Genomic DNA, 27795 nt, shown 5'->3' on the forward strand with positions numbered 1-27795 from the left:
CCTGAACTTTGACAGGAAGTGTGGACTTCTCTGAATGGTCCTCTCACTGCTCTAATACAGAAACGTTGGACCTTCCATATAGAATATGCTTCAGTAATTAATTTATACAAATTGACAAACATCTAAATGCAGTTTTATTTGCTGTAAAGCAATAATTTTTCACCTTTTTTCCCCTCAGCCCAAAACCAAAAGTGAACTTATTCATTAAGACTTATGAATTAATAAGTCAGACTTACCTAGGAGATCGGGCGGAATGGGGATAGTGGCTGTGGAGACTGCATGGGGAGTACAATGATATTCCCCAGTCATCATCACTCTTAACGTCAGATAGAATTAAATATAGTTCACAACAAGGAACGAGCCAACGTTTGGGATATGTAATGCTCAATGACAATGTGAACTGAAACGGATAATTTTAAATGTGATAAAGTGAACTATATTTTATATACACACCATTTCATCATTGGGAATACAGATTGAGTAGTGTCACCGCATCTGAAGCATTAACTTTGATGTCTCTTCACAGATACAGCCAGACCTGCTGAGCTTTCCCTCCAACGTCTGTTTTTGTTTGAGATTGATCATGTTGTTCATATCTGGCAGGATGCTTACAATTAAAAACAGATGCTAATAACAAAATGTACAGGGGTGTGGTGACAATACAAGAGAATGACAGTAGAAATATCGCTCATTCCAAACTGGAAAAGACAATGGGCTGAGTTTTCACCACCTTTGCTGTAATAATTCTATGTTATGCATTGAAAGCTTTTGGAGATTGTGGAGACAAGCTTGTTCAATGAAGGACACAAGTGTTCCATCATCAAAAATCTATTGCTATTATTTCATGAAGTTCAGCTGCCTCTAAAATGTATTTTCAAACAAAATAGATTTCCTGAGATTTACAAGATGTTGAGATTTTCTTTTTACTTTCGATCTTAAAGAAGAGACAGATTTCGGCTGTAATTCAGGTATCACAGACACACCAACAGTAATAGAAACATGAAAGTACCACATTGTCCAAACATTACCAAGGTCAACATGTAGACCTGTGAAGAAACATGCAATAAAGTGATAATGGAAACATGAAATGCAAACAGAAAATGCTGGATAAACAAAAAATGTGAGGATGTGTCTGCAGAGAGCAGCAGAATTAACATATGTAATATGATGTGACACTGTTCTGAAAAGTCCTATTAGAATCAAAGGTTAATGTTTTGCATCTCTGTTCAGATGTTGCCAGATTTACTGAGTTTTGCTCCAGCTCTTTTGATTTCTTTCTTCTTTCTGAACTGTGACAAAGTGCCTGATCTGAATGATAGCAGCAAAGCTGTTATCTTAGTTGAATCTCGAGTAATTTGTTATTGATTTTAAATGAGAAATTACAAAGTTCCAATGTTTGACAGGGCTCTAAATATCGATGACGTATTGCATTGTGAGACCTTGCGATGAAAATGTTGAAACAAAACAGAAGTTGCTGTAAACGCTCAGTAGGTCTGGCATCATCTGTGCAAAGAAATCAGAGTTAACGTTTCAGGTCCAGTGCCCCTTCCTCAGAACTGATAGTAACAGGGAAAATGTTGGTTTATATGCAGAGGAGACTGGATAGCTCTTAATGGAGACTGTTAGTAGCTAACAATAGGGTATGAGTAATGGAAGGCTATGTGACAACTAGGCCTGGTGTATGGATAGGGGGCTAGGACATTGGGGATTTCAGGCCCGAAAATTATTGAACTTGATTTTGAGTCTAAAGGACTGCAGTGTCCACACATGGAAAATGAGGTGTAGTTCTTTTAGCTTGCGTTGAATTTGCCTGGAACACTGCAGCAAGCCTGACACAGAGATATTGGTCAGGGAACAGGATGGGCTGTTAAACTGGCAGGCAACTGAAAGCTCAGAGTCATCTGCAGCGGTCCAACTTGGATGTTCTGTGAAGCGGTCACCCAGTCTACCCTTCATTTCCCCAATGTAGAGGAGACCACATTGTGAGCAGCGCATGAGGTAGACTGGATTGTGGGAAATGTTAGTAAGGTGCTGCTTCACCTCGAAGGTATAGTTGGGCCCTTTGATACTGATGAGGAGGGAGGGAAATGGGAATGTGTTACACCTCCGGCAGGGGAAAGTGAAGTGGACCTGTGGTGGGAGTGAATAAAGAGTAGACCAGTGTGTCCTGGAGGGAATAATCCCTCTAGAAGGTGGACAATGGAGGAGAGGTGAATATGTGCAGGTGGGGCATCTCGCTGAAGGTGGGGGAAATGTGGGCTGATGATCCTCTGCATGTGAATGCGGCTGGGATAGTAGGCAAGTGCAAGGGAAACTCCGTTGCGAGAGGGAAGGGGAGGGGCAGGCTAGAAGTGCAGGAGATGGGTCAGACTCAGTTGAGGACCTTGTTGACAACAGTGATGGGGAGTCCCTTGATTGAGGAACAAGGTGGACATTTGAAAGGCTTCCTTATTGAATTTAGTATCATCAGAAGCAATGTGGTGGAGACGGAGGAACTGGGGGAATGGAATTGACTCTATGCAGGAAACCATGTGTGAGGATGTATACTCCAGGAACCTGTGGGAGTCGGTGGGTTAATACTGGATATCAGTTGCCTGGCTATCCCCAGAAATGGAAGCAAAAATGTTGAGGAAAGGAAGTAAGGAGCCAGAGATCGACCAGGTGAAAGTGATGGAGAGTTTCAAATTCCAAGTGAAATCGGTGAACTTTTCCAATTCCGGACAAGAGAGAGAGATGCAGCAGCGATGATATCATCTGTGTATCGGACAAAGATTTGTGGTTGGGTGCTGGAGTAGAACTGGAACAGGGAATGGTCGACGTCCCCCAGGAAGAAACAGGCATAACTGAGGCCCAAGTGTGTATCCGTGCACTTCCTCCGTGTGGCAGGAGCAGGCTGAAGCAATGGCTCTGCCCGGGCAGTTCTGTTTGTGAATTTTTGAGAGGAGATAGAAGCGAACTCTGCTCTAAGAGGACCATCAGCTCGGGGGCATTTAGGGGCGTGGGGCGAGTGGGGCAGAAATCTCCAGATGAAATGTGGTCAGTTATCATAGTTGATACAATTGCCTGATGTGCCATGGTAGGGTCATGGTCTAGGGGGAGATTAGAGGCAGTACCTGAGAGTGGGCGTTCAACCTTTGCAATGTCGAGGTCAGTCCACCAGACTATAGCAGCACCACCCTTGTCAGCACAGGCTGAATAACACAGTCAGAGTTGGACCTAAGCACATGGAGTATAGGCTGTTCGGACATTGATCGTATGGATTTGGTGAGGCAAGTGCAGAGGAATTACGACAACCAATGTCAAGTTGAGATTTCTCAACGAACCGATTTTGTTCAGGTAAAGGCCAGAGGGAGGAGTCCAGGTGGAGGGAGAGTGTTGGAGCTGGGTAACGGCGTATTTGGAACAGGGTGAGGAATATTGCTGAAAGAAATGGGCACTGAGGCGAACGCAGCGGAAGAGCTCAACTAAATGTCATGCCTAAAATTCCTTAAAGTGGGGGCACAGAGAGGTAATGTTCAGATATTTGCTGAGTACAGAACATTCAGCATCAGAGAGTGGAAGTTAAGGAGGGACGGTGAATAAAAGACAGGAGGTGGAGTTGGGGGAGGGCATGGAGTCAGTGGGCAGGTATGAGAGGGGAGGAAGGTTCCAGAGGGTCAAGGGCATCTCTACCTTGTTGCAAATTGTGTGCCCAGTGCATCTGTTTAGCATGACGAATGAGCCGGTGAATAAATTAGAATTGTAGAGTGGTGCAGTCTTTAGACAATATAATGCGATTCTGCTGGACAGAGAAAACGTTGATCTCAGTGGTACTGATATCGCACGATCAGACCTCAGAAAGTAAATGATTGACTATAATTGGGAAGGTATACTTATTGTAACATCCTTATTTCAATGGAGTGACACTCAAGCAGCAAGGTCTTATTTTTTTCGGAGACTTTAGACCAAACCTTAAATTATAATATGTCTTGATGTTATTAACAAGAAAAAAATATCAATGGTTTTGGAAGGCACTCGCAAGGGCAGAGTTTATTTGGCATTCCCAATAGCTCTGGGGAAGGTGTTATTGTTCAGTGAGGAAATTACCAGCGCAAAATTTCCTGCGATTCCCAGTGACCACTGTTTACTCAGGATCTCTGATGTCACAGGAGTCAAATACTACTTTAATGCAATGCAAGTTACTCTGATCTCACCTCAACTGACATTGGAAGATCAGTTAAATGAATAAAGAATAAAAGGCCAGTACACAGCCTGTTAGAACAATGTGCTCACTCTATTCACAATGTTTAAGGTAAAACTGATGCATGGATTTCTGACTGTGAGGAGAGGTTTGTCCTATTTGTGATGAGGCTGTTTGGTTAAGCGCTGTGACAGAGAGACAGAAAGACACTCCACTCTGTACCATGGGGAACAAAACCACCCTGTTTACGGTGCATCAGACAGTGACAGAAACAACTATTGTCAGTTCCTATTGGACATTGATCATCTCAATCTAATCATTCACTGATGCTCAATAGCAGCCCAGAAGCCAGCGGCTCCCATCATCCCAGTTGGAAAGCAAAATGGGCAAGGAATGGCCAGAGAAAGGGGGAGTAACTGGGGAATTGGTGTAACTTACAGGGGAGTGGCAGAAGAAGAGTGTGAAGGGAGATCATCGGTGGAAGAGAATGTAGCAGCAGGAGGTGCAGTGTAAGGGAAGTAGGACTGTAAGAAAAGAGTAGGACAGAGGAGGAAGAAAGGCAGATGAAGTTTTAGTGACAGGGAAAAGCTTGCTTTCGAGGAAGTGAGATTGGATGAGAAAACATCACTGTACAAGAAAATCGGGATCTGGTTTCCATTCAAAATTAAGAAAGGATTTCTTGTACTTTCTCTTCTATCACTTGATTCTTGTTCAGGTTGTACATGTACTATATATTTCTATATCTCCATCAAGTACAGAAGACATGTTTCTTTCTCCCCTACGGTGGTGTTTCAATATTTTTGATTTTATTTTTACAGTATATATTTGCTTCCAATTCAAGGTGGATATGAGAATATGATTTGATCTTCTGCAGTTTGCCCATAATATAGAATTTATTTGAATATTTATCCTCATCACACTCGCTGATTAAAACAAACAATGAATGAGTGCATGTCCATCCTGCAGATGAAAAATTTCTTCAGCTCTGGGTATTGCAGGGAATGTTACAAAGAACAGTGCCACGCAAAATGCTAATGTTCTACCGCAAAATGCCAAATCCTAGTTTATCCTAAATTATTTACAATGTTTATAAACAAAACATGCAGAGGGGCGGAGTGTAAAAGGTGAATTCAACTCTGTGTCGAAAATGTTAATTGTGGATCCCTCATAAAATGCGTTAACTACATCACTCATAAATTCACCAAAATAGGAAAAGCAAGAGACTGTAATTGTCCAATCATCATCTAAATAACATCTGGCGAACAGGAAGGAAATCACTGGTTGTTTGTGATATTCAGAAATGACGATTGTGAGAATGTGGAGGTGGGGAGCAGTGAAATAATGATCAATGTTATAGATGACACAAAGATGGGCGGGGTGGATCACAGTCAGGAGGGAAGTGTTAGGCAACAGAAGGATAGAAACAGATTATTCAGATAGCCAGAGCAATGGCCTGATGAAACTTAACACCGATAATTTGGGAAGATGCAAGTCAGAAGTAACAAGACAAGTGAGTACTCAAAAGTGAGTATGAAAGAGGAGGGCTAAATTTGCTCCTTTTTTCTTTGCAGCTGGGAAAGTGAAGGAGGGAATATGGTATAGGTGTACATGAGCAAATGGGGTATGGAGGGGATGAACAGACAGCAGCTGTTTTCCTTCGTCAAAGGATCAAAAACAAAGAGACACACTTTTAAAGTGAATGTCAGGGGATTGAGAGAGGATTTGTGGAATGTGTTTCGAACTGAGAGGATGGTATGAATCTGGAATGCTTTGTCTCGATGGGTGGTTGAGGCAGGTAACCTCACAAACGGTTAAAATGTCTTTGGATATGCACTTGCTGGCACAGACGTGATAGGCCTGTTTTTCATTGCATGACTCTTTGCAGTGGCAGCCATGAACACTCTGGTATATTCTGAAACAATTAACAATGGCAGTTGCTGCTTTGTTCCTTTGACTGTACTCAGTAAGTGGCTATATTAGAAACCAGCATCATCTCATGCATCTTCAGCACTCACTCAACCAAATGCAGCCGAGGCCATCTCTGGGACCATCCAGTGGAATTCATATTCTCAGTGGAAGCTGTCCAACAACAACACTGACACTATTCTAGCTGTATGCAACCATTAGTAAAGCGACAGCCATAATATGAAGACAGCTTTTCCTCCATTATAATACAGACCTCTAGCAATAAGGGTGTTCTTTATCTGAAGCATAATAAATTCTTTCCCAGGTATTCACTTTTACAAGCAGCAAGTTTTCCTGTGTTTTGCTGTCAGTTGTTTATCATGGAATTTCCCAGCCCAACCTCTTTCCCATTTAACATTTTCTTGTGCACTGTCTCCCTGATCCTTCACACCTCACTCCCTCACATCCCCCACACTCTCCATCCTTACTTGTTAATCTCTGAAAAACCTGCGCCTCCTCTCTATAATTTATTCCAACTCCCAACTCACTGTTTTGATTCCTTCTCTCGGCATGGTCATTAGACTGGCCGTGCCTGATGTCCTATTCACCTAACCTTCTGTTCAGTTCCTGATCTGATCTTCTGCTTTGGTTCTCACTCTCCTGGTTTATTCAAATCCATCTGACTTGTACTAGAAAACATCCCCACAATGATGATGGTGCTTGTACAGTTAAGATACAATCTGTCTTTTTTGTACAGGTCCCCACCTGTCCTGGAAGAGATCCCAATGATACAACAATCTGGAACTCTCACCCCTGAACTAGATTTTTAACAACATGTTAAGCTTTAGTGTCTTCCTCATCCTTCTCTCTTTTCCACATGGCACGGGGAGTAATCCAGGGATTACAGAGGATTATTCTTTCTCTTTCTCGCTCGCTGTCTCTCTCTCTCTATCATATACACACACACATTCAAACACACACAGAAAGACACTATATTACTTTGCAAAAGAATGCAAATAACCTTAAAATAATCGGAATGACAAGTGGAATGAAGTATTTAGTTAAAGGGAGGATGAGAGAAATTGTGCTTCTTCTGGATGTCAGTTTGCTCGCTGAGTTGGAGAGTTCATTTTCAGATGGTTCATCACTGTACTAGGCAACATTATCAGTGAGCCTTCGGTGAAGTGCTGGTATTATGTCCCATTTGCTATTTATGTGTTTAGGTTTCCTTGAGTCAGTGATGTAATTTCCAGTATTGGTGATTTTATGTCCAGTTCTTTTTGTCAGAGAGTGTTCGATGGAATCAAAATCGATATGTTTGTTGATAGAGTTCAGGTTGGAATGCTATTTTTCTAGGAATTCTTGTGCGTGTCTCTGTTTGGCTTGTCCTAGATGGATATGCAGACCCAGTCTAAATCGTGTACTTCCTCATCTATAAGTAAGGATACTAGTGATAGTGGGTCATGTCTTTTTCTTCTGGCCAGTTGTTGTTCATGTATCCAGGTGGCTAGTTTTCTGACTGTTTTTCCGATGTAGTGCTTGTAACAGTTCTTGCAAGGATTATTTTTGCTTGAGCAGAACAGACAAATATGTGAACTTATTGCAGTGCTCAAAAGTATGAAAAAACGTTGTAGAGTAAAACAGGAATACTCTGTTTCCGTTAGTTGGCATTACAGCATCAAGGAGTTCTAATTTCAAGCTTGTCAGCAAAAGAGCCAGGAATGAGATAAGGAAACACTTCTTTATTGAGAGAGTTGTTAGGATTTGGAATGGAACTGCCTGGGAGAGTTGTGGATGAACATTAAAAAATAGAACTGGATATGCATTTGGAAATATGAATTTAACAGGCTGCAGAGATAGGGCTGGCAAATGGGAGGGGCTTGGGAGACATTCCTGGAGCTGATGCACACACAGTGGCCAATGGCCTCCTCCTGTACTTTAAGGTTTTGCACTCTATCATGTGTCTGATGTGAATAAAAGTCAGGATCCGATTATTTCCCATTGTAAATACTCACGAATATCTGATTATTTAGTGCAGCATAAGCATTTAAAATGCAACTACTGCAAGGTCAGCTTCATTAAATAATCTAATTATTACTCAGAATATGAATATTTGAAATGTTGAATTCCAATTACGAAAACAAATCTGTCATTGCTTTGGCACAAATCTCTTTGAAAAGGTTTGACTTTTCACTTACACGATAATATGCTCATCGTTTTTGTTCACTGTCTGCATTTCAAATTAAATGACATTCTTTCTAAAAGTTAAACGTTTTCAAATTGTCGTTCACTAAAATTTGATAGCACAAATCATTTAGTTAGTTTAATATTCACAGAGCATTTTGAACTATAGCCATTTCTAATTCGCTGACAAATAGCTGAAGCTTGTATATTTTAGTGAGAAATTGAACTGATTGATTATATATAAATATATAAGAATGCTAATTCTATTTGATTATTCAATCGTTTGCTCACCCTGAACATGTAATCACTCAGAAGCCAACCACTTTCAAAATGTTGGAGTGATAATGCATTGTTTTGAATCCTGACATTGTGTGTGTAATTCTGATCACCAAAAAAGTTACATCCATGTTGTTTGTTTGATACAAAATAAAATGTACATTCTTTATTTCTGTGTTAGAAAATCTTGACAGGAGTTTATAGTTTTGTTCCATAAATATAGAATCAGCCTAATTCTTTTCAGAGATTATAGTTCATTTGAATATTCATAGTTGACGTCTTATTTTTGCGCAATTCACGAAACATAGCAAATATCTGATTAATACATGGGTCACCCAACAGATTGTATCTGAAGAAAACAGCAGCAAATGACAAGTCAAGAATTACGTTAATAACTGAACTTGACGGAGCCTGTCTGGTGTAGGACACGTCACATATTGCACTGGCATTCTGGTGAATGTAACAATGAACAACATAACTGGAAGTGTTGGGCTAACGCCCCACCCCAGCTTCCTGATCTTACACATATCACTCCCTCACACATTCAACAATTGAAAAGAATCCAGAGGCTGGGTGAAACATAATACACAGAACAGTACAGCTTAGTGCAAACCCTTCAAGCCTTCTTGTCCTGCCGAACTTTTATCCTACTCGAAGTTCAGACTAACTGACATACCCTTCATTGTACTATCATTCATGTGTCTATCCAATAGTCACTTAAATATCCGTAATGCAGCTGACTCCACTAACGCTGCTGGCAGTGCATTCCAAGCACCCACCACTCTCTGTTTAAAGTACCTACCTCTGACATCTCCTCAAACCTTCTTCTAATCATACTAAACTTATGCCCGCTCGAGATAGCCATTTCCACCCTGCGAAAAAGTCTCTGGCTATGAACTCTGCCTATATCTCTCATCATCTTATACACGTCTATGAAGTCAACTCCCATTCTTTCTTGCTCCAAGGAGGAAAGCCCTCGCTCCCTCAACGCTTCTTTGTAAGACATGCCATCTAGTCTCGTAAGCATCCTGGTAAATCTCCCCGGCACCCTCTCCGAAGTCTCAACATCTTTGCAGTAATGAGGCAACTAGAACTGAATACAATATTCCAAGTGTAATCCCAAGAGAGATTCTTGGCGCTGCAGCGTAACCTTGAGGCTCTTAAACGCAATCCCTGGCTAATTTAAACACCAGACATCTTAACAACCTTATCAGCTTGTTTGACAACATTGAGCATCCTATGATATGGACCACACGATCCCTATGGTCCTGCAGTCTACCAATAATCCTGCCTTTAAACCTGTATGCTGCATTCGAATTCGACCTTAAAAAATGAATCTCTTTACACTTATCCAAGTTGAACTCCATCTTCCATTTACCAGCCAATCTTGTCAATGTCCAATTACAACCTAAGACAGCCCTTAACAATATCCATAACTCTAACATCTTTATTACATTGTAAAACTTACTAAAGCACCCTTTCACTTTATCAACCAAGTCATTTGTAAAAATCACAAAGAACAGCAGTCCCAGAACCGATTCCTGAAGAACGCTACTGGTCACCAACCTCCAGGATGAATCCTTTCCATGTTCTACCACCATCAGTCTTCTACAGGTCAGACAATTTGTATCCACACACACAGGTTTCCGTTTCCTTGTACCCCATGCCTCCTTACTTTCTGAATGGGCCGATCTTATGGGAACTTTATCAACCACCTTGCTCAAATCCATGTACATCACATCCACTGCTCTATCTTCATCAATGTGGTTGATCCCATCCTGAAAGAATTCAATAAGTTCCTTGAGGCATGATTGTCCCTCAAAACGCCATGCTGACTATCTCTAATCAAACTATCACTTTCCAAGTAATCATAAATTCTGTTTCTCAGAATCCTCTCCAATACTTTTCCCAATACAGAAGTAAGACTGACTGGCCAGTATTTTGCAGGATTATCCCTATTGCCTTTCCTGAACAAGGGAATAACTTTTGCCACCCTCCAATCATCAGGCAATACTTCAGTGGACAGTGGGGACGCATGGATCATCTCCAAAGGCGCAGCAATCTCTTCCCTCACTTCCTCTGGTAACCTCGGGTGCCTCCTGCCTGGTCCAGGGGACTTATCTATCCTTATGTTTGTACTTCAATCAGTCTGTACTCACCTTACTTTGTCTACCCCCTGTCCAAACAACTGATTGACTGCTTTCCATTTCAGGGCTATATACAGTGCTGCCCTCCTGAGCAAGTACAGTTCCAAATTTCCCATGGAATGGAAAAAATGTGAATGCACCAATGTCTTCCTGATGAAGGGACTGTGCTCAAAGTTTTCACTCTCCTGCTCCTCGGATGCTGCCTGACTCGCTGTGCTTTACCAGCACCATACTTTTCGACTCTGATCTCCAGCATCTGCAGTCCTCACTTTTTCCATTACTGAGGGCTGACCCCTCTACACACGAAGCAAAGTAAGGTATTTGGAGCTGACTGTTCAGTTCTGGAACATTGCATTTGATTAACACATAAATTAAAAAAGAAATTACAATTCAACAATTATTCATTCAGTCCCAGAGTTACAGTTTTAGTTCATGGAAAGGCAGTTTGATAACAAACAATAAATGACTGAAGAACTGCGAGGTACAGAGTATTCCGTGTGCTATATTCCAGGCTGGATGTCCTTTACCTTAATGTTGGGAATATTATAAGACTGATAAGCGAATGAGATGACATTTTTGCAGTGTGACATTTTTGCCATCACAGAGATGTGTTTGAGGGTGGTCAGGGCTGACAACTCAATATTCTGTGGTACAAGCACTATGGACAGCACAGGAGAAGGGTAAAAGAGAAGGTGGCGTTGCCTTATTAATTATGGAGTCAATGACTGCATTTAGCTAGCATCATATCTTGGAAGGGTATTCAAATGACGCTTTGTGGGTTGAGGTTAGGATCAAAACGATGACAAATGCACTGCTGGGGATATATTACCGACTCTCAGATAAAAGAAAATACAGCAGCAGATATATAACCAATTCACTGAGGTGTGTAAAAACAATAATAGGATTTTTATATTTAGACATTTCAATTCCAAATATTCATTAGGACTGTGATTTTTTTTTAAAAAGGGGAAGATGACTTGACATTTATTCCAGAGAGACTCTTATATCAACATGGAGCAGATACAACGATGGGCGGAGCAGTGCATAGGCGTGACTGTGGGGAGCGAAGCCAGTCAGGTGCCAGGCAGGTTTGGGAGAGCATTGCAGGACCAGTGACCGTGACTCAAGCATTTTTAGCTTGTTAAGGAAAAGACCAAAAGAAAAAGGTTTGAAAATTAAAAATAATTTGGATGATGGAGGCAGATCTTACCAAGAGAAAGACAGGATCTGTCCACAGTACAGTTACTTCTGGGTGAAACTGTAACAGAACAGCGTATAGGTGGGGGCGGGGGGGGATCACATGCTCACAATGGAATTGATGAGAGTGTCACCACAACATGTTACACCAAAGATGAAATGTAGGAAAACCAGCCCGGAGAGCCTGGGATATCTACACATATTCAGAATGGAATTAACAATGAAAGAGAAGCTTAAAACAGGCATAAAGGGAGCAGGTCAATGGAGGTCCCAGAAGAGGAGAGAACGTGAAGGTCTAAACTCAAGAAAGTAAGTAAAAGAGCAAAAAGAGGGTAGGGGTGCAGCGGTGATAAAAATATTAGTGGGCAGTATATTCAAGACTCCAAAGACATTTTATCGGTTTATTAAGGGTAAGAGGGATAACTAGAGAAAGAATAGGGAGTATTAGGATCCGAGGAGGCAACCTGTGCATCGAGCCAGAGAATATGTCAAAGACCTATTACATATTGGTCTTCAATTTGGAGGAGCAGTTACTGTATTCAATGTCTGTTCCTGACAGTGTGACCTTGAGCAAATTGACACAGAAGCTGAGGAAGAATTGGAAGTTGGTGTATGATAAAATGTGGCCAAATCCCTTGATCCGGATGAACTGTATCTTAGACTGATGTGGAAGATGAGGGAGGAGATTACAGGTTCTTAAACGTTGTGTTTCGTTTTTTTTTTAGTTTTGCCTCTGGCCACAAAGTTGGTATGATCGAACATGATAACATCTAATGTAGGTTTAACTTCCACACAGAAAGCTCGAAAAAAAAGCCATGGGATTAAAGACCACCAAGTCTCACCTCAGTGGGAGGGAAACAATTGTAGAAAATTGAGATAGCTGTTGAGGAACGATCACTAAATATGTTCAAGGCTGAGATGGACAGAGTTTTAAACAAGGGTTGCAGGGAAAATGCTGGAAAATGGAATTGAAGGTTATCAGAATAAATGTACCCTAATTGAAAGGAAAAACTGAGTCAGCGAGCGGATGGGCATTATATCGCTCATATGTCTAATGGTAAACCTTTTCAAATAGCCTGTATTCACTGGAACACCAGCATCTCTCCCTCCAGAATGAGACACAGTTTGGAAAGCAATCAATAGATTCAAGGAATTCACAAATGCAGTACTAATAGACAGAAAAGATCAGAGGACTGCGACAACGTTGATTGGCTGTCAGGGTGAATATTTGCATCTGTGCAGTCACCACGACGAGAAAGAAAACCTCAGCAAGACACTCTCCAAGTCCAAGTGTTTTGGTCTGGTGTCAAGGGGTGCTTAAGTCCCAAACAATGCATCACTGTCGTGTTTCCCTCCTGCCTGAACCAAAACTAAATGTGGAGTGTTCTATTGACGTGCTGTTAGTGGCAGAATAGGTCGTAATGCTTTGGTTCCAGAGGCTTTGGTGAGCAGAGGCTCAGCCAAAGGTACAGGTTAGCTCACGTAAAGTCTTTTTAACGCTAGTTTGACAACAGTTGAGATGGCAGTTAGGGCAGTTGCACGTTCCACCTGCGGGATGTGGAGCTCAGGGAGATTTCCACTGTCCCTGGTGACTACACGTGTGGGCAGTGCAACCAGCTGCAGCTCCTGGGAGACAGTGTTCAGGATCTGGAGTTGGCTGTTCTCCGGATCATCCAGATACAGAGCACTTCAGAGATAAGAGCTTTCGTGAGGTGGTCACACCCAAGTCCCTCCCTTCGCCGTGTTTCTTTAAAGACTGTCATATCCCAGTCCCATGTAAAGATCCACGCCCTGAGTTCATCAGCCTTACCTGTCAGCCGTGTTGCATTTAAATAAACGCAATTTAATCCAACAGGCGTTCCTTGCTTCCTGTCGTGTTCCAGGCAGAGAGTAGCTGGACGACAATCAGGAATGGGGAAGGGAGTAGGCAGAGAGTGCAGGAATCCCCTGTGGCATTCCTCTCGAAAACAAGTATACCATTTTTGATACTGACTTTGTGGTGTTGGGAAATGGGTATCAGGAAATGACCGTTTAGGGGAAAGCAGCAGTAGCCAGCTTAGTTGTATTACGACTGGGCCTGGGGAGCAATGGGAAAGGATAAAGCTAAACAGGGTCTTCGATATAAGAGATTCTGTGGCCTCAAACGGCAAACCAGGATGGTGTGTTGCCTCTCAGTTGTCAGTGTCCAGGATGTCTCTGAGTGTCTGCTGGAGTTGGCGGGGTGGAGGGTGGGGGGAGGTGTGAACTGTTAGAAGTCATTATGCACGTTGGCACAAATGACACAGGTAGACATAGGAATGTGGTCCTTCAGAGTGATTACTGAGATCTCGAAGAAAAGTTAAAAGAACAGGACCTTGACAGTCACCTGATGACTTCCATTGTCATGAGCTAGTGTAGGTATGAAAAGGAAGATATGGCGGATAAGTATGTGACTAAAGAATTGATGCAGGGGGTGGGATTCATATTTTTAGATCATTGGGAGCTTTTCTGCGACAGAGTTGACCTGTTCAAGAGGGACTGCTGGCACATGCACTGGACGAGGGACCAATATCTTCGCAGCCAGTTTTGATCGTGCTACAAGGGAGTGTTTAAACGAGATTGGCAGGAGGTGGTATCCTCAAGAGCAGGGAGGCAAATATGAGGCTGGAAGGAGATACAGTATTCAGAAATAGTACGTTGAAGAGACAGACCAGGCTGGAACATGATAGGGAGCAAGGAATTTCCTGTTGATTAAATTGCATTTATTTCGATGTGAAAGGGCTGACAGGTAAGGCCAATGAATTCAGGGTGTGGATAGATAATCGGCGCTGGATAGTCTCGCTATTACAGAAACATGGCTGAGGGATGGGTAGGACTGACCTTGAATGTAAAAGGATAAATGCATTAGGAGGGACAGAGATGGTGGAAAGTGGGAGGGGAGTAGCATTTCTAATCAAGGGGAGTAGAAAGCACTGATCAGAGATAAAATAACTGATGAATCATCCAGTGAGGCTTTGTGGGTGGAACTAAGAAATAAGAAGCGGATGGTGACTTTATTGGGGTGGTACTATAGACCCCCTAACAGTCAACAGGAATTACAGTAACAAAAATATCTAGAGAGGTTGGGGAGACTTGCAGGGAACATTCGGGTTGTCATAATAGGGGTTTTAATTTTTATAACACAGACTGTAACTGCCAGAGCATTTAGGGATTTGATGGGATGGAATCAATTCAGTGCGTCAGGGAAGTTTCCTCCAGCAGTATATAGAGGGTCCTAATCAGGAAGGGGCAATATTTGACCTACTCTTACGAAATATATCAGGATAGGTGAGTGAGGTGACAGTAGATGTGCACTTTGGGACCAGTGACCATAGACCTGTTAATTTGAAAATAGTTATGGAGAGGGAAGAAATTGGTCCACAGATTCAAGTTCTAAATTGGGGCAAGGTTAATTTTGATAAACTCAGACAGGCATTTGCAGGGGTTGATCGAAGTAGTCAGTTTGCAAGCAAATGGACCTCCAGCAACTGGGAGCTTAAGATCTATATGTTCCTGTGAGGATGAAAGGAACGTTGACAGGAATGAGGAACACTGGATAACAAGAAATGTTTATGCTTTGACCATACAAAATGTGGAGGCGTGGCTCAGGTAGAGGCAGCTTGGATCACGGAAATCCCTGGAGGTGTACAGGGGATATCGGAGTTCACTGAAGAAGGAAATCAGGAGGGCGAAAAAGGGGGTATGAGATAACCTTGACTGAGAAAATCAGGGTGAATCCAAAGAGGCACTTTAAGTATATTAAAGGAAAATCATTAACTAAAGAGAGAATAACACCCCTCAAAGACCAAAGTGGACATGCATGTGTAGTACCAGAAGAGATAGGTGATGTCCTCAACAAATATTTCTCCTCTATATTTACATTGGAGAAAGATATGAATATATGGGAATTTGGGGAAATTAGTGGTGATATCTTAGGGACAGTCTGTATCACAGTAGAGAAGGTAATTGATGTACTAGAATCTTTGAAGTTGGAGAAATCTCATGGTCCTTACCAGATATATCCAAGAACACTGAAAGGGGCAAGAGAAGAATTTGCGGGGGCCGTGGCTGATAATTTTGACCATCAGTTACCACAGATGAGATCCCAGAAGACTGAAGGAGAGCAAATGTGCACTTAATCAAGAAGGACTGAAAAAATAAAGCCTGGGAAATACAGACCAGTCAGCTTAACATCTGTGGTAGGTAAATTACTTGAGAAGATTCTGAAGCATAAGTTTTACATGCATTCGGAAAACAGGGTTTGATTAGGAATAGTGAGCATGGCTTTTTGAGTGGAAGTTCATGCCTGAAGAATTTGTTATATTTCTTTGATGATGTGACCAGAAAGGTTGACTAGGGCGGGCCAGTAGACGTCCAAATGTGTGGTGCTGGACAAGAACAGCAGGTCAGGCAGCATTGGAGGGGAAGGAAAATCGACGTTTTCGGCATATGTCTATCATCAGGAATGTCCAAGGTTTCGATACTCCTGCTTCTTGAATGCTGCCTGACCAGCTAGGCATTTCCAGTGCCACACTTTGCAACTCTGATCTCCAGCATCTGCAGTGTTCACTTTCTCAGAGGGTGGTAGATCTGGACTATATGGATTTCAGTTACACCAGAACAGGATGAGGCATTTCAGCCCCTGGAGTATGATATACAGTTACAGGAGGAGGCCAATCAGCCCTCAAGGCAACAGAACTAGACCCATTCTGGATCATGCAGCAACATGATCAGGCTATTCAGCTACTTGAAGTCAATAACACAGGAAATGGAAGAGGCAACAAAATGACTGGCCTATGGGGTACACTGGAATAACACCAGGCTATATAGCCTGTAAAGCCTGCCCTTCCCTTCAATAAGGTCAGGGCTGATCTCTTCCGGCATTAATTTATCTTCTCTGCCCAATTCTTTGTAGCCCTCAACTCCCTGATGTGTCAAGATCCATTAACACCATTCTGCTCCCCCAAACAGTTCAGAGATGTAGCTGTCTGGGATAGAGAGGCCAGAATAGTCACTACCCTCTGAGAGAAGGAAACAGTCCCCACGGATTTACCTTGACCTTTGACATGAACAAAATATATGAGCACAGTATCAGAGTGACTGGCCCTGACATCACGGCAGGGCGTGACTGAGGAATGTGTCAAGGAAACTGAATAACATTGAACCTAATGGGAATCAGTTGTAAACTCCCAGGTGGTTGGGCCATTCAGGACACCATGTGGCTGGTGCAGATCAATCCTCTCAGTCCCTAGATATCTATGTTGGCGATCTTTAGGGTAGCTTCCTCGGCACAAACATCTTCAGCGGGTTCATTAACGTCTTACCCTCCGTCATTAGATCAGAAAGAGGAAAGAGAAAATATCGCATAAAGCATCAAAACCTGGTCAACATTCAAGCTCATGCTGTTAATATCTAGGTAACATTCATGTAACAGTACTACTAGACCCTGAACATTTCCAAAGAACTAAAAAAGAGTAGCTCATTCTGTATCCCAAGCTGGTGTCACAGAAATGTGAGAACACCATTCAGCCCATTGAAGCTATTGGATAAGAAGAGGCACAGCCCATTACAAATGTTGGAATGCAGGAGACTGGAAGAACACAACAGGCCAGGCAGCATCAGGAGAAGAAGTCCACTCCTTAGGCATAAGCTTTCTTCATGACTGGGGGTGGGGTAACGGTGTGTACAGATAAAGGGTTGAGGTGCACGAGTCGGAGGAGGCAGTGTGGTGAGGTGGGGAACACAGGTAGAGGGTACCACTGGGTTGGTCAATGGGAGGAATGAATCCAGTTGACAGCTGGAAGATGGGTTGATCAGAGGAAAGGAAGGAGGAGAGGCTGGGAAGGGAGTCGGGGTATTGGAAGGGAGGTTACTAGAACTTGGAAAACTCAATGTTGAGTCTCCCGGGCTTTAGGCTGCACCGGTGGAATATTCAATGTTCCTCCAGATGTGCTTTGGTTCGTTGTGGCAATGGAGGAGGTCAAGGATGACCATGTCGGAAATGGAGTGGGAGGGGGAATTGAAATCGGAGGTGATTGTGAGGTCAAATCAGCCTTTCAGGCCCAGCTGAGATGCTCAGCAAAGCATTCCATTGAGTTTATATTTGGTCTCCCTGACATAGAGAAGACCACATCAGTACCACCAGATACAGTTAACTAGGTTGGATCCCATCACCTGACACATCTTCCACAAGGACCAATCTCTTCGCCAATTTTGGTTCGTGCCACACTCCCCACCAAACCCGCCACGCCCCACTGGCAACTGACCCTGCAGATGAAAATAATGCATCACCTGCTGGCACACCACCTCCCTCATCTCATCCAAGGCCCCAGACAGTCCTTCCACGTGAAACAGAGGTCACATGCCTCTCCTTCAACCTAGTTTACTGCATCAGGTGCACCTGGTGTGGTCTTCTCCACATCGGGGAGAGCAACGTAAACTAAGGGCTCATTTCGCCGAGCATCACGACAGGGCCCACAGCGGCCGACCTGAACTCCCAGGCACCACCCATTTCAATTCCCCTTCCCAATTCCTTTCCAACGTGACCTCCTTGGCCTCCTCTGTTGCCACAGTGAGTCAGACCGCAAATTGGACGAACAACATCTTACCTTCTGCCTGCTTAGCCTACAACCTGAAGGACTCAACATTGGGTTCTCCAATTTGGAATAAACTTCCCAGCCATGGCCCTACTCCCTTTCCAGCCCCGCCTTCTCCCTTTCATTGCACCAAATGACCCACCTTCTAGCTCCCAACCGGATTCATCCCTCCCATCGACCAACCAGGTTGCACCCACCACTTGTGTCCACCTATCTGCTACCTCACCATCCTGCTGCTCTTCCCACCCCAACAACTCCCTTCCCTCTTTATCTGCAGTTCCCCCTACCCCCACCCGCAGTCCTGAAGAACGGGTATACTTGAAGTGTTGACTTCTCCACCTCCTGATGCTGCCTAACTTGCTGTTTCTTCCAGCCTCCTGTTTGTCTAATGTTACACAGGGAGATAAGGAATCTAGTCAGCACAACACACAGGTAAGCAGCTACCATGGGTCACCCAATAATGAACCTCTTCCCTGGAACGAGGCAGAGGACATTCAGCCACCCGAGACATTGACAAATGAACAGAAGAGGCCATTCAGCCCGTCCAAACAGTTACACTGAAATTGGAGGATGTAATTGATGCTGCAACACTACAAACTAATGAAGCAGAGGCTGCATAAACAGATTGCTCCATGTTGTGCCTCCTGGCTCCTTTGCTAATGTTTCACACGTGTTACATTAACATGGTTTGCTGATGGTAAGGAGGCACACCGGATGGTATGTGGCACATCTCAAGGAGGCATCTTCCATCTCCGAGAAGACAGGGCTAGTCTTCTGTATGGATGTCAGAAGCCTTTGTGAATGACCAACCCTGTCAGAATGTGGCTGCTGACAAGTTTGTGAACAACATGATGCTCAGTGCAGGGTCTCACTCCAACTGTGCGTTGAGACGGAGAGAGTTTGGTCAGAGCCTGGAGCTGTCTCTCAACCAACATGTGGGCTCCACAGGGACATGTAAACTATCACAGAGTCATAGAGTTCAACAGGCCCTTTAGCCCAAACTGGTCAATTCAGACTAAAATGTCCATCCATGCTAACTCCATTTTCCTGTACTTGGCCCATGTCCTTCTTAACATTCCCTATCATATATTTGTCCAAATGAGAAAACATAAATTGCGGGAAACACGGAATATTTTACGGTATCAATGCTTAGTTTTGAAAATAATGAATACTGGTCCATAACGCTCAAGTTTTATTGCAATCACTTTTTATTCTTTTTACGCATTACAGATTAATCACTCATTTCCTTCACACTCTCCTTGTGGTACCTTCAACGCAGGGATTACTCTGGCGCATTGCCTGTATTCTGTCTCATTGTGGCAAGGAGATCATTCCTCATAAAGGAGAGAAAATCTGTTCACAGCTTCCCAAGTACTGTTTCAATATCACTTTACAAATTCAGTCAGGAGTCTTCACACTTATACTTCCATCATTTTACAATGAAGGACACTATACATTTACTGTGCTGATTACCTACTGCTCCGTATGAATTCTATCAGTGGCTCATGACCAAGGACACCCACCTCCTTTTCACCAAGAACACTTCCCATCATCTCATCTTCGCATAAATACAAACTGGGAAGGATGGTATGTTTTGCCAAATCATTTTGTTGCCTTGAAAAACGCCATGCTTTAAGCACAGCCACGCCAACAACAACATCACTATTGCCATTGGAAATGGTTGCAGATGCTGCGGAAGTGATGGCCTAGCTGACTTTTTCTCTGGAATAATAACCCAGAGACCCAGGTGATAACCGAGACCCCGGTTTCGAATCCCACCACGGCAAATGTTGGAATTTGCATTCAATAAAATATCAGGAATTGAGAATCTAATGAAACCATTGTGTTTGTCCTACCTGGAACACTAATGCACTTCAGAGAAGGAAATGTACTGTCTTCACCCGGTCGGACTTACATACAACTCCAGACCACAGCACTGTGGTTAACACACAGCTGTAGTTTGAAATGGCCAAGCCAGCCGCTCCGTTATATCACTCACTAAAATTTTCAAAGAAATGAAACCGGGCGGACCTCAACACTGACTACTTACAGCCCACAGGCTGCAGTGGATCAGGGAGGCGGCTCACCAACACCTTCTCAAGGACAATCAGGAAAGGAATTAATTACTGGCCCAACATCCCATTACTGAATAAAGGAAGATGATGACACTCAAGGAAGAGAGACAAAGGGACATAGCTCACTTCAAACTGGGACTTTGATGTACACCTCACATGGGCATGCATTTCAGTAATATGGGAACATGAGAAAAATAAATAAGATTAGTCTGGACTATTATTTCGACTCCAGCTAATCATCAACAGTCCCTCTGTTTGTTTCTTTCTCTCTACCTCTCTCTTTCTCTATCTATTCAACTCACTCCTTCTCCCTTTCACAACAGCCATCCCTGTCATCAACATCAAACACACTATTTCCCAGCTGCATTCAGTTCTGATATATGGTGATTGGACGCAAAACTTCACTTCTATTTTTCTCTCGACCTGAGGCTACCAAATCTGTTCAGTTTCTCTGGCATTTACTCGTTCCTTTTGTTTCTGATCTCTAGAGGCATTTTTTTCCCCTACCTTTCATGGGATGTCTGCATCACTGACAGGGCAGCATTTGTGGACCTAACTAAATGCCTTTTACTGTGAGGCCATTCCTTAAGGTATTGGGTCTGACGTCAGTCTTAATTCAGACCAGGCAATAATGTGAGATTTAATCACCAAAGGACAACAGTGAAATAGATAAACTTATTGACAAAGTGCTGGTGGGATTATACTAGTAAAATTCACTTTTATTTCCAGTTCCTGTCATTTGCATTTAAGTTCTGTCATCATCTGTGATAGGATTTGAAACAGTGTCCACAGTGTAGTTACCTGGGCCACTGAATTACGTGGCCAGCGACATTACTACTCTGACACCGTGTCCCTGTCATGAATTTACTTTACAGACAAGAACAAGATTTTGATGGAAACATTTGTAACGGAAAGAGTGATTAGAAGAGAACAGGAACCATAAAGTCTGACTTTTACCAAGGTATAGATAATGGTTTATTTAGCACTCACACTGACGTCAAGATAGGGTCTGGCGCTACCATGGAGCTGGGAGTGAGTAGCTTTGGTGATGGAGAGAATACCAAGACATAAATCAATTCGGGGAAAATAGGGACTTTGTGATTGTGAACAGTCTTGTTTTCAGATGTTTATGTGTGCGAGTGTGTGGGTGGTTCTGAAATTTGTGGGTCATGAATGCATTTGTATTTGAAACTGAAGACAATAGTTTCAGTATTTACTAAATATAGATAACGGAAATAGCACTGAAGTTCACCATGGGATTAATAAATCGATAGTGATGGGGAGACTTACCAGGAACACCAACAATAGCGAGCATGGGATAGTAACCAGCCTGAATAATCAGCAGTACACCTAATATCCGATCTGGTAATATGTGCCAATACCAGGAAAGATACAAAAGACCCCAAGATAAACTCCTGTCCATTGTTGCGTCATTCCAGTCGACTGTTCTCAGATTCTGATCCATTGTTGGCATATTCCAGTCTAATGCTCTCGGATTCTGATCCACTGTTGAAATATTCCAGTCTAATGCTGTCAGATTCTGATCCACTGTTGAAATATTCCATCTACTGTTCTCAGATTCTGGCCCATTGTTGGAACATTCCAGTCTATGGTTCTCAGATTCTGATCTCTCCTTTCCCTGTCGCTGCAACTGCTGATCCTTGTCAGTGTTGCTGGTGATACATCTGCATCAATAATGGGATAATGCATTGGAGGAAGCCCCGTACAAATAGAAGAGGAAAACCATCCAGTGACATAATTAGGATCCATGGAGAGTGACATCAATCACAGTCATTGAACAAACAGACCCAGATAACTCCTTTTGGAATACGACCTTCAGTTTAAAATAACAACTGGATTGAATTGAATGTTGATATCGCTGGCTAATGGTCACATCTCCCATTTCCATTTGCTCTCGTGAAGTTAATTGTGAGGGAGAATTATTGACGTTTACTTCTCGCGGGTTAGATGATTCTGCTGTGTTATTCATTTGCAATGCTGTAACCACCTGAACGCTCCACCATGACCATCCACAAAAAAAAATCACAATCTAGATGTGGTTTCCATGCTGGTCTCTCCTTGACTAGAACAGGCGCCAAGCAACAGATTCTCAGTGGATATATTTGCCCTGACCATACACAGGAAGTGTGGATATGTCTGGACATTCCACTCGTGACAATGCTGAATCTTCAACACACAATATGATTGAGCACTGTTTTATGTAAACTAACAAACACCTTAATACATTATATTGGCTTCAAAGCGGTAAGACTTACAGTTTTGGAATTCAGTCCAAAGCCAAATGTGGCATGTTCTCACAAAGCCAGTCCCTTTACAGGGTTATGTTGTCCTTGGTTCTTTTGAAAGAGGGTCTAAAGGACCCAAGATTCCAATATGTCAGAATTTTGAAAGGTTCTTTGTGGTCCATTTGTTTATACCTAACAGATAATGCCTCATCCAAGAAGCCTTTCAAGTCTCTAAAAAGTACCCTGTATAATCAGGAGGACCTGTCCAGCTCCCACAACTGGACAGGTTGGATCAGTTTAGGGGCTAGTTGAGTCAGAGTCACTGGACACTCTCTGCCTCCTTCTGCCCTTCCGACATTATAACCTGTAAGCAGTTGTGTCAGTTTTATTCTTGGTGCTAAGGGGTTTTGTTTATTGGGATTGTTGCAAGTATATTGGAACAGCATCTTTAAATCGGGATAGCCTGTCAGGTTCGGATACGATACGTTATTCAGGTATTCTATTTTCGGTTCCTTATGTTTAATTTGGTAATTTGGCAAATAAATGTCATTTGTTTAAAACTCGGCAGTCTGACCAGCTAATTCTCTCTGGGAATGTCAGCTATACACGAACCTTCAATAAGTAGCAAATTTACCGTCCGGCTACCTGCTTAAAATGTTTTGAGGGTTCGGGTCTGGTCCATAACAGATTAGGGGCCTTCGCGGAATTTAGACAGCGAGTGGCAGGTGATATTGTCTCTTACTTCGTGTGTTGATTAGGTGAGTAAACAGACCTTCAGATAGCAATGGTTCCTGCAGGAACAAAGCTTGTTTTGGAGGTGGAGGAAGTGACCTTGGGGGTTTTACAAAATGCACATAAGTCCAAGCCGCAGGAAGTAGTAGACAAAGGGAGTGAAAGCTACCCTCTGATGTGAGGAAAGAGGAGATGATTACAGCAGTAGCTCAGCATTCTAATTTGCTGGAAACCCAATCAGGATCTGTGGGATGACTAAACTTCAATTGCAAAAGAAGCAGCTTGAGTTAGAAGCAGAGATGAAGCAGTTTGAGCTACGACTAAAGTCAGAAGTGGAAGAAAGATAACGAATAGGTTTAGCAGAGGAAAGAGAAAAAAAATTAATAGCTTCAGCAGGAGAGAAAGAAAAAGAGGGAGCATTTGAACTTCAGAGAAGGTCGCTTATAATGGAAAGTCAGCTTTAAAGGATGAGGATGAATGCTGAAGGTAAGCTGAGTGAGGAACAGACGGAGGATGGGCAATCCCATTGTCGTCCCAAAGCCTGGTGAGAAACGTGTTTCAGTATATTCACAGCTTGCCTAGATTAATGAGGAGGAAAGTGGCTGAAGAATTTCAGTGGGCAGTGACCATGTAGGTTTTGTTGACCCAAACAAAACTTGTAGGTAGAGCTAGTGAGGTATGTACAACACTATCAGAGGAGGGATCTGGGGAGTATGAGGAGGGAAAAATTTACATATGAGCATGTGCCAAAAGCCTACAGACAACGTTTCAGGAATTTAAGGAAGGATCCTGGTCGAACCCATATTGAGTTTGAAAGGATCAAACAAAGTAATTTTGAGAGATGGATAAGAGCTTTAAAAAGAGAGCAAACACAAGATCCTCTTCGAGGGACAATTTCTTTGAAGGAGTTTAAGCATTCACATAGTGCAAGCCCATTTGTGGCTGATGATTATGAATAGAGATTATGATTATAAAACTTGTTTTGGCTTCCAGAATCAATTTCAGTCCATGATGGATAGAAATTTTGGCAAAGAGAAATCCCCACGTAGAAAGGGAGATGTAGATCGCGGTGAAGAACTTAACACAGGGTAAAAAGGCAATACGTGAAGGAGGCAAACAAGATAAAAAGCTCAAAGTTAAAAAGTTTTCATTGCAACAAATTAGGACACATGAAATCACTGTTTTGGTGGGTTCAGAAAAAAAAAACACAAATGCAGGAATAAAAAGTAAAGTCTGGGAGTTTTGTCGGAGTGGTAACAGAAAGCACAGTGGAAGCTAGAAAGCTGCATCAGAGTGTACAAGCTGATTGGAGGTTTGTTTATGAGGAAGTGCCAGATCTGCTGAGAATATATACCTGCAAAGGGAATTTTATTCACATAGGGCAGGTAAAGAGGATGCAATATTAAGAGACACAGGATCCTCTTGTGAAAAGGTAAGGAGATATATACTCCTGAAGGACTATTTCCAGAAAAGTACTGCTAGAGTGAATTCACCAGGAGACAAAAGGTGCAAAAATATGTAAAGTGAGCATAGCGTGTCCAGAAAAGTGTGGGGAAATTGTGGTAGGTGTATTGGACAAAGTCTCAGCTCCAGCAATAAAATTTATCCTTGCAGAAAATATAGCTGATTCAGTGGTTGGATCACTGCTACTCTCGTTCAAAAGCCAGTGGATATGCAAGCAACTGAATCAATGTAGGAATCTTATCCTGGAAACTTTACTGATTGTGGGTAACAAAGTCCCAATGTCACCAGTTGAAACAGAAAATACCAAAAACGTAAAGATAAGGAATCTTAAGTGGCATGAGCAGATACCTTGTTCCATCAGAAAGGTGAGGCAAAACAGGTGCAAATAGGTGATCATGTAAATATTTTTTGCTCAGTTAAACTTATTGAGTCACAGCAGAAAGATAAAAGTTTAAAGCAGTTGTATCAAAAAAACATATACGTTAGGAATTTTGAATGTATCCCTAAGTGTAAATATCTTAAAAATGATGTCCAAATGAGGAAATGGAGACTAACATATATTCAAGGAGATGAGAAATGGGAAGAGATTCATCAAGTCATATTGCCAATGGGGTACAGAAAGGAGGTGATGCGAATGGTGCATCAGTTAGGAGTGATGAAAAAACAGACAGAATACAGAGACATTTTACTGGCCTGGGCTGCAACAGGATGTAGTTGAATTTTTCCAGATGCATCATATATGTCAGGTAATTGGAAAAGCACAAGCGATAATAAAACCTGCACCTTTCTTAACTATTCCGGCATTTGAGGAACCTTTTACAGGAGTCTTAATTGATTGGTTAGGTTCTCGATCGCAAACAAAAAAGTGGCCATCAGTATTTGTTAACAATAATGGATGCATCGACTAGATTTCCAGAGACCATCCCGAGGTGCAGTAACACAGATAAAAGAATTGCAAAGGAATTACTCTTTTTAAAAAAAAATAGATATGGACTACCAATGAAGATACAGTGAGACCAAGCTTCAAACTTCACATCTAATTTATCACGATAATGGCTTAGGAATAAAGCAACTCAAATCTACCGCATACCATCCAAAATTGCAGGGAGCGCTAGAAAGTGACATTAAACATTAAAGACAATGTTGAGGTCTTATAATCAGGATTATCCAGATGATTAGGGTGAGGGAATTCCATTTGCACTTTTTGTGATCAGGGATGCCCCAAATTAACAGAGCAAATTCATTCCACTGGAATTATTTTCGGGGCATTAAATGAGAGGACCATTAAAATTAATTAAGGAGAAAATAGTAAATCAGAGTTCAAAGGCCACACATTTGGACTTGGTCTCAAAACCTAAGGAACGATTAATAGCGCTGGGGAGTTGGCTAGACAGCATTTAAAAGTATTGCAGCATGCAATAAAACAGGAAGCGGATAGGAAATTTTAAAAATTGCAATTTTGCGATCGGGGATAAGGTATTACTGGATTAGTGGTGCTGGAAGAGCACAGCAGTTCAGGCAGCATCCAACGAGCAGCGAAATCAACGTTTCGGGCAAAAGCCCTTCATCTGGAATAAAGGCAGTGAGCCTGAAGCATGGAGAGATAAGCTAGAGGAGGGTGGGGGTGGGGAGAGAGTAGCATAGAGTACAATGGGTGAGTGGGGGAGGAGATGAAGGTGATAGGTACCTGGGAGTTGCAGTGGGAGAGGGACTCCCTGAGATTCTTGTAGAGAGAGGAGGAAAACTAATTCAAGGCAGGCATCCTTGCAAGAGGATTCGCAGTAGGGTTAAAATCAACAAGGTAAAAACAATGACTGCAGATGCTGAAAATCAAATACTGGATTAGTGGTGCTGGAAGAGCACAGCAGTTCAGGCAGCATCCAACGAGCAGCGAAATCAACGTTTCGGGCAAAAGCCATTCATCAGGAATAAAGGCAGTGAGCCTGAAGCATGGAGAGATAAGCTAGAGGAGGGTGGGGGTGGGGAGAGAGTAGCATAGAGTACAATGGGTGAGTGGGGGAGGAGATGAAGGTGATAGGTACCTGGGAGTTGCATTGGGAGAGGGACTCCCTGAGATTCTTGTAGAGAGAGGAGGAAAACTTCTACTGTTACTTCCAGTTATAGGTGAAACTTGAAAAGCAAGTTTAAGTCGGCCTTATCAAATACAACGGATATTGAGTGAGGGTAACTACTTGATAGGGACTCCAGAAAGAAAGAAATCTCACGGCGTATGTCATGTGAATAGACACAAAAGGTACTTTGACAGGTAAGGACAGCCAGAGAACTAGGTGTTAATGATTACGGCACAGAATCCACAAATTTAATTCCACAAATTAAAGTGGACAATGAGGTAGTTGTCTAAAATTGGGATAAATGATTGAGTTACATTTCTGAGAAAAATCGAAATGACCAGAAAGAGTTAGTACTATCACATGGGGAGATATGCAGATATTAACTTGGAAGTACTCACCTAATTGTGCATAATGTAGCTATAAGAGATGCCGTTACAATTAAGCAACATCGTTACAGGCATAATCCTCTAAGGTTGGCACAGGTTCAGAAGTAGATTGAATACATACTCTAAGATGACATAATCAACATGTGTTACAGTGACTGGAAATCACCCATAGTCATGGTGCCAAAGCCAAATGGTACCCAATGATTATGTGTGGACTATCGCAACATCAATGCAGTTAAAAAGGTTGATGCATACCCAGTTCCATGGTTGGAAGACTGTGTTGAAAATGTGGGACAAGCAACTTACATTTGGTATGA

Source organism: Chiloscyllium punctatum, chromosome 34 (assembly GCF_047496795.1).
Source record: "Chiloscyllium punctatum isolate Juve2018m chromosome 34, sChiPun1.3, whole genome shotgun sequence".
NCBI lineage: Eukaryota > Metazoa > Chordata > Chondrichthyes > Orectolobiformes > Hemiscylliidae > Chiloscyllium > Chiloscyllium punctatum.